The sequence below is a fragment of the Papaver somniferum genome, chromosome 2 (genome assembly GCF_003573695.1).
Source record: "Papaver somniferum cultivar HN1 chromosome 2, ASM357369v1, whole genome shotgun sequence".
Classification (NCBI taxonomy): Eukaryota; Viridiplantae; Streptophyta; class Magnoliopsida; order Ranunculales; family Papaveraceae; genus Papaver; species Papaver somniferum.
The window spans coordinates 90,407,725-90,415,319 of record NC_039359.1 but is presented as its reverse complement, the minus strand read 5'-3'; positions in this window follow the sequence as shown (position 1 = coordinate 90,415,319).

The window sequence follows — 7,595 nt, the reverse complement described above, 5'->3', positions numbered from 1 at the left end:
ATTCATTGGTCAATCCTGATATATCTTACCAAGATAATAATATTGTTTCTTCGTCTGAAAAATTAGGACGTCTCTTTTTATCAAAAGAGTTTCCCTATGCATTTCTAAAAATTATCTGCAGAGACTGTTTCTTATAAGAGTTAAAATAATAAATTAGAAACACAGATTCATTTGTGATCTCTGGAAGTTCTTCTAAAAACTTATAAAAACAGTCCCTTAGGTATCTCTCAAAGCTGAAAGATGTAAAAGTATCTAGAAAGAAATTCTCTCTTGGTGTCATGGTGTACAAGATCACTTTTGTATTGCATATTCTTGATTATACAAAAATTGCTCAAGAAAATATTTGTTGAGTTTTGCTCTAAATATTTTGTTGTTCCATAAAACAAACGAGCCCTTGCGTAAACACGTACGGTTCAGGTACTCTGAACCTGTACGTGTTTGAACCGTGTTACAGAACGTATTCAACTGGTTCATGTACCACCGTTTGGCACATAAAAATAGAAAGAGACCACTTTTTTCTTTTCACCTTCTCTTCTCAAAAAGTTCACGAGCAGATGAGGAAAACCCAAAGTTTTTATACCATCATTTCTTAACCATATTTTGTTTAGTTTTTGATCATTTGAAATCAGGAGAATCTTTCGTGCTACGGGTTAAGAGTGGATTTTGTTTTGTTCACCGTTTCGGAACTTCACCATTGGAAACAGTTCGGTTCCCCAAGTAAGTTCTTAAACAACTAGTGTTATTTTTTTATTCTTCTTATATCAGCATGTCTATAAGGAAGTATAACAGTGGTGTTAGTTCAAGTAGGAAAGTTGTTGATAGTGACGATGAATATGATGATGATATCAGTGTCGATGTTCACCAACTGTATTATGATGCTAGACATCAAATAGGTTTTATCAACATCTCTGCCAGGGACAAATATGACAAACTCTTTAGTGGTCATTTTGTCATGGAAAGGGCATATGATCAGTCTGTTCAGGAACCAGATTTTCACTTTTTCATGTACCAGTTTGAATGGGGTGACGTTCACAAGGGGATAGGGGAATCATTTCCTGAAATGACTTGTGAGTTTTATGCAAACCTAAATGCACCCAACAAGGCCGATTGTTGTTTTAAGAATATGGTTAAAGGAACAATGTTTGAGGTTAATCGTAGCGTCATTGCTGAGTTATTAAACTTGCCTCTTCATCATTCATTTGTTGTTCCACAACCAGAAGGTTGCGTACCAAATAAGAATCAGTTGTCTAAACTTCTCTTAGGAAATAATGTGTCATGGACCGAAAGCAAACTTCATGTGGACAATATAAGCTTTCGTTTGAAGATTTTTGGTAAACTAGCTGTGGTTAATTTAATTCCCAGTACGCTCGAAAAAAATCTCTGGAGCAGAACTTTGGCTGAGTTGGTTTACTATCTTGTTTCTGGGTGAAGAGGTTGATTTCTTTGGATTAATTGTTAGACAAATGATACACATGGTTTCACATAAGAAAAACCCTGGCTTTCCATGCCTCATCAGCCGAATTTGTAGTCAATTCAAGATTGTTCAGTTTAGAACTTGTATTGGTACTCCATCTCCCTTGAGTCAAATTGACATTAACAAGATAAAGAAATATGCTAATCCTGAAGTTGCTTTTATTCTACAAAGGAATGAGTGCTTAGAGAGACAGTTGACTCATGTTGTGATGGTTCATCTAGATCTTGCTAAATCGATATCTAAGAATGCTGAGGATATCTATCGCAATCTGGGATAGTATTTTCTTTCTTGCTTGTCAATTTCAGACCTCTCTTATTTTATCTGTTAAACTTCTTATGTCGAACTTATTTAAACTGTTATCTTTTAGTGGTTGTAATAACTTAATGGTATTTTAGCTTTGAATGATTTGTATCTTTCAATTAAACTGCTAAATGTGTTAAATCCGTAAGAAGTTCAACTGAATATATGTCAAAAGTTAAGTCTATTATATGTCTCTATGCAAATATTGATGAAAAATAGAATGAATCTTTGTATATTCCGCAGTATTGGTCTTTCCCTGATCCACATCTTTGTGAAAGTACTGTGTGGCTCCGTAAGTTTTCTTATGTTGAGCACTTCTACATAAGTTAATCATTTCCTTTGTGGTTAATTTAATTGAGATTTTTGGATACAAATTCATGTCTCATGTGATTTGTTAATGTCCAAAAAAATCCTTCTTTTCTTGTAAAAGTAAGGTCACTCTTGTTGTTCTTTCAGGAATGACATTTTATGGGGGAGAGTTCTTAATTGAACGTGTGCGCAATTGCCAAATCTTTGTGGGGAGTGTGGCTGTGGAATATTGTAGGAGTTATCTTGTATCTTTATAAACTCCTTGACGAATACACTAAGTTTCGACTATGTGAAACCATCAAAAAAATTTGATATGTTCTCTTTTAGTCATGAAGTATCTCTATGAGAATTTCATTATGATCCCGCTAGTTTTCGCACCTTTTTCAATTTATATTGACAAAAAGGGGGAGAATTATTTTGTAGTTCACAGTACATATACATATGGTTTATGAATCATTATGTAAGGGGTGGGGGGTTCATTGTGAGATGAAGTATTGACTAAGGGGGAGTGATACATATCACCATAGTATTGTTGTCAAAGTTGTGATACAATTGAACTTTGATGTTGTATAATAATACTATGACATTGTATAACAATGATTGAGAGCAACTGTTTTCTCATTGTTATGGCTATGGATCTTCAACAAATATGATGCTAAGTTAAACACGTTCAGAATCACTGGAGTACTTAGAAGTGACAAAAAATTTCGAGTAATGTTGAAGAATCAAGGAGATCAAGCATTCGGATGAGAAGTTACAAAGTTTATTTATTTTGTAATCCATATGTATTGATAGTTTTGTCACTAAAATTGACAAAGGGGGAGATTGTTAGAGCACTGCTCGGTCAAACTCGCAAGCGTTGCTATCTCAAGATTGTTTGTCAAGTTTAGTTGCAAAAACTATAAGTCTTGATTTCAAGTCTACTTATAGCTATGTCTCGAACTAGGATAGAATGTGTAGTTGAGCTTTAGACTTCACGACGTTCATCGATTAAAGACGAAAAACTACAAAGGGGAGCTTGTAGAACTTCATCAACAAAAGGTGTGGATACTGAAACTCATCTATCACTCAGAGGTCTATTTTACTCTATCTCCTTTTGAGACAAAAGTCATATAACTATATAGACTTTAATTTATACACAATTGATATTTGGAGCTGAGTTTAACTCGCTTATATATTTCTCGAAATATGTGTTGGTAAGCTTTCGCTTTAACCAAGATCATCTTATATTCTTGATGAAAGTCAAAAGATGATCATGTGAAAATCTCTTGGTAACACCTTATATGATTTGTGTCAGACAGTCATTTGATGTAAATTCAGAATGTTTCGTATTGATCATTCGATCACTTGAAAATTGCTTTGAAGCTAATAGTTTGTGTGAGACAGCTATTGTCATCTTCTAAGAATGTTTCAATGATTGAAATGGGAGTTTAGAACGATTAACCATGATTGGATATAAGCATAAAATACGTAATTGCATATGTGTGGTCCAAGACCGACAATCTAATATGCATACCCGTATGCGTACTAGTGAAGTCAGTTGAAGTCAGGGAACTTTAGTATGCGTACCCGTACACGCACTATATTCACCTGAGTTAGGATGTGAACGACAATATACGTACCCGTTTGCATACTGGAGAACACAGTCCATGTCCGTCTACTTAGGTATGCGTACCTGTTTGCATACTTGAGTGTTTTATGTTCAATAATTGGTTATGTCATGAATTAACACATTTATATATTAAGGAATGCAATCTTTTGAAAACCGTGGATATAATGTTCATGAATTGATTCGAGTTAATCAAACCAATTTTGCTTCAATTGTGTCTTGTATACTTCTATGAGAATATAAACAATTGAACAACTCTATAACTAGTTTCATTTGATTCATTTGAACTAGTTGTGATTAAGATGAATAAGGTTGATATTAAAGTGTTCATATGGCTAACTTCGGTTAAATATAGTTGAGCCAAATAGGTGTACACGTTTAGGTACGGTTACCCATATCTAAGTGAAGGTATATTTCATTTGTGTGTAACAAGCTAAGTTCAATCTAACGGTTGAAGGATATTAGCTTGAATCTAATCAGGAGTTCATATAACAGTGAATATTGATTGCTTTATTTCAAAGCTATCAAACCCTGATTTGAAGACTATATAAGGGAGAACTCTAGCAATTGGGAAACCTAATCCCCAACCTCCTGTGTGATACTAGTTGCGATTAGAGTCGATTCTACTTTAACCTAGGTTTTTCCTAAAACCCTAATAGGTTAACGACTTGAAGAATTCATTGGGATTCTGAAGCCAGACCCAACTATTTTCTCTATAGTTGCTTGTTTTGATATTACTGTATACTATCGTATTGAGTACTATCTTCTCAAAGATTTGATCGATATTTATATTTGATAGGTAAGATAAAACGTAGTCACAAACATCTTCGTCTCATCGTTTGTGATTCCATAATATATTGTTTCGTTTCCATACGATTATGATTATTGTGAGGTGATTGATATTTCTAGGTTGTTCTTCAGGAATATAAGTCTGTTATATCGATTGGTTCATGTGCACCTTGATTTATCAAAAGACGGAAAAAAACTCGTAGGTACTTATGTGGGAGACAGATTTATCTATCACAATAGACTTTTCTTCGTGAGACAGATTTGTATATCAAGTCTTCGAATTTGGGTCGTAGCAACTCTTAGTTGTGAGTGAGATCATCTAAGGGAATCAAGTGCATATATTCCTGCTGGGATTCGGAATTGTACCTTGATCAGTGTGTGATTGGTTAGGGCTCAACTACATTCCAGTCCGAAGTTAACTTGTAGTAGTCTAGTGTCTGTAACGGCTTAATACAATGTGGTGTTCAAACTTCAAAGATGGACTAGGTCCCGGGGTTTTTCTGCATTTGCGGTTTCCTCGTTAACAAAATTCTAGTGTTTGTGTTATTTCTTTTACGCATTATATTTTCTATATAATTGAATATCACAAGTTGTGTATAAGTTCAATCAATTCTTGAATCCGACCTTTGGGTTGTTGATTGAATTGATTGACACTTGGATATTGATTTTTGATACCGTCCAAGTTATTTTTTATATTCAATCGGGCTCGCAAATTCCTATTTGTTTGATTGCAGATTGAATTGAGAAATTGAGATATAAACTCTTTGATATACTTTTCTAAAGATTGAGTCTGACTGTCTAGTTGATTCTCTTGAAAGTATATTGGAGTTTATCCATATAGATTGCTAAACGAAATATTGGGTGAGGTTGTTAGACTGACGCTTTTTCATATTCGGCCAACCATTGGCGAAGATCAACTGAAGATTTTGAAGAACTTCATTAACAAAAGGTAAGTGAAGACTGAACCACATATTTCTCAAGTTATATTCACTTTCTATCTTTGAGATGATTATTGCATAACTAATTAGACTAGCTTGCATAAACAAGAATCTCGAGTCCAGAACTATTTATTTAGTTTACGAATTTCTCGAAATATAATGACTAAGTTTAATTAAAAATTTATTCGTACTTGATCAAATTCGGTGGAGAAAATTTTATTATTCGGAACCAAATTATGATTCAAGTTTATCAATTGAAAATAGCCTGGAAAAGTGATACATATCATTGATGTTATTCAGAAATGTTTCAAATTGATTTAGTGAAATATTGAACTACTATACAAGACATTGTTAACAGTCTTACAAACTGGGGAAACTGTTATATATGTCTGAAGCCGTATTACATGTACTCATTCACGTAGCAGAGTTGTTATATATCGATTTTTAGATTTATGTGATATACGTATTCGTATGTACATCATGGGAAAATCTGTTTGTTTCGTGATTCGTATAAGTATGTATTTTATACAAACCATTTTGGAACTGTAGTAAGGGAACCGGGTTGAAATAATCAAACCGGTATGCGAGCCAAAATAGTTCAACGTTCTAGAAACAGTTTAGTACGCAAACCGGTACACAAACTGAATATGTTTTGTGAACTCCGGAACCGGTGAAGTTCTTAAGTTTTCAAACAGGTACGTGAACTAAAAACATTCTATGGACTCCAGAGCTTTGAGTTGCACCAAAGTTTGCAAACCGGTATGTGAACTGAAAAAGTTATGTCGACTCGAGAACTGGTAATTGCAAAAAAAAGTTTGCAAGTCAGTTTATGAACTGAAAAAGTTTTGTCAACTCCGGAACTCAGTAATTGCTTTTAAGTTTGCAAACCGGTCCGCATACTGTGACTCAGCCGACTCACGAACGATTCAAGTAATTGTACTTTGTGCATTTTCAAACACTATTAATTTTGATTCAATTGCGATTAAATTATTTCTATGAAGTAATTTTCATTTGATCAATTCTCAAATTAAAAATAGACTCATTTAATCACATAATTGTGACTCAATATCAATGTCTGAGTGAACATGAAAATGAGAGTTAAGCTTTTAAAGTTCAAATCGGCTAGTGTCGGCTAACCATGTTGAACATAGTATTTATACACGGTTCGGTTACGGCTCTACATAACCATATTGTATATCTTATATATGTGAATAAGATTCAAATCTTTCATCTAACAATGAATATTGATTGCTTGGTTCCAAAGCTATCTTAGCTTAAACCTAAAGCAACCTAGGCTTTGAAGTATGTATAAGGGAACTCTTGGAAACTGGGATCTTTGAATCCAGACACTATTTTATGGTATGTCCTAGTTGCATCTAGAGTCGTCTTGTCCAGAAACCCTTTTATGGTTTAGCGACTACAAAGACTTCACTGGGATTCGTGAAGCCAGGTCCAATTTATACTTTTATCTTGATAACTCGAGTATCCTGATCTTGATTATTTGTTGAGATTGCACCAACGATCAGGATTATTAATCAACAAAGTCTCCTCATCTCATACTTTGTTGATTCCACAAGTTTTATACTTGTGAGGTGAGCAATAATCTAGGATGCACTTCGGGTTGCATAAGTCCTGATTTTGAGGATAGCCAGAATTCAATCAAGTTGTTATCAATTTCCATTACCTGGATCTTTCGTTTGATCTGATCATCCGTTTAGATCGTAAATCAGGAAATCAATCACAGTCTTAATCTGTGGGAGGCAAATTTGGTTTAAAGTCTTCAATTGAGGTTGAAGCAACTCTTAGTCGTGGGTGAGATCATCTAAGAGGAATCAATTACGCAGAGTCCTGCTGGGGTCTAAGAGGCGTAAGGAGCGCGACTGTACCTAAATCAGTGGATTTCCTTTTCGGGCTCAACTACATTCCAGACAGAAGTTAATTGGTAGTAGGCTAGTGTCTATAATGGTTTAATACAGTTTGGTGTTTAATCTGGACTAGGTCTCGGAGTTTTTCTGCATTTGCGGTTTCTTCGTTAACCAAATTTCTGGTGTATGTGTTATTTCTTTTTCCACATTATATTATTTATCTTTATAATTGAAATATCACAAGTTGCGTGTTAATCAATCAAAGTAGATACGTCCGACCTAGTTTGTTGGATACGACTTGATTGATACTT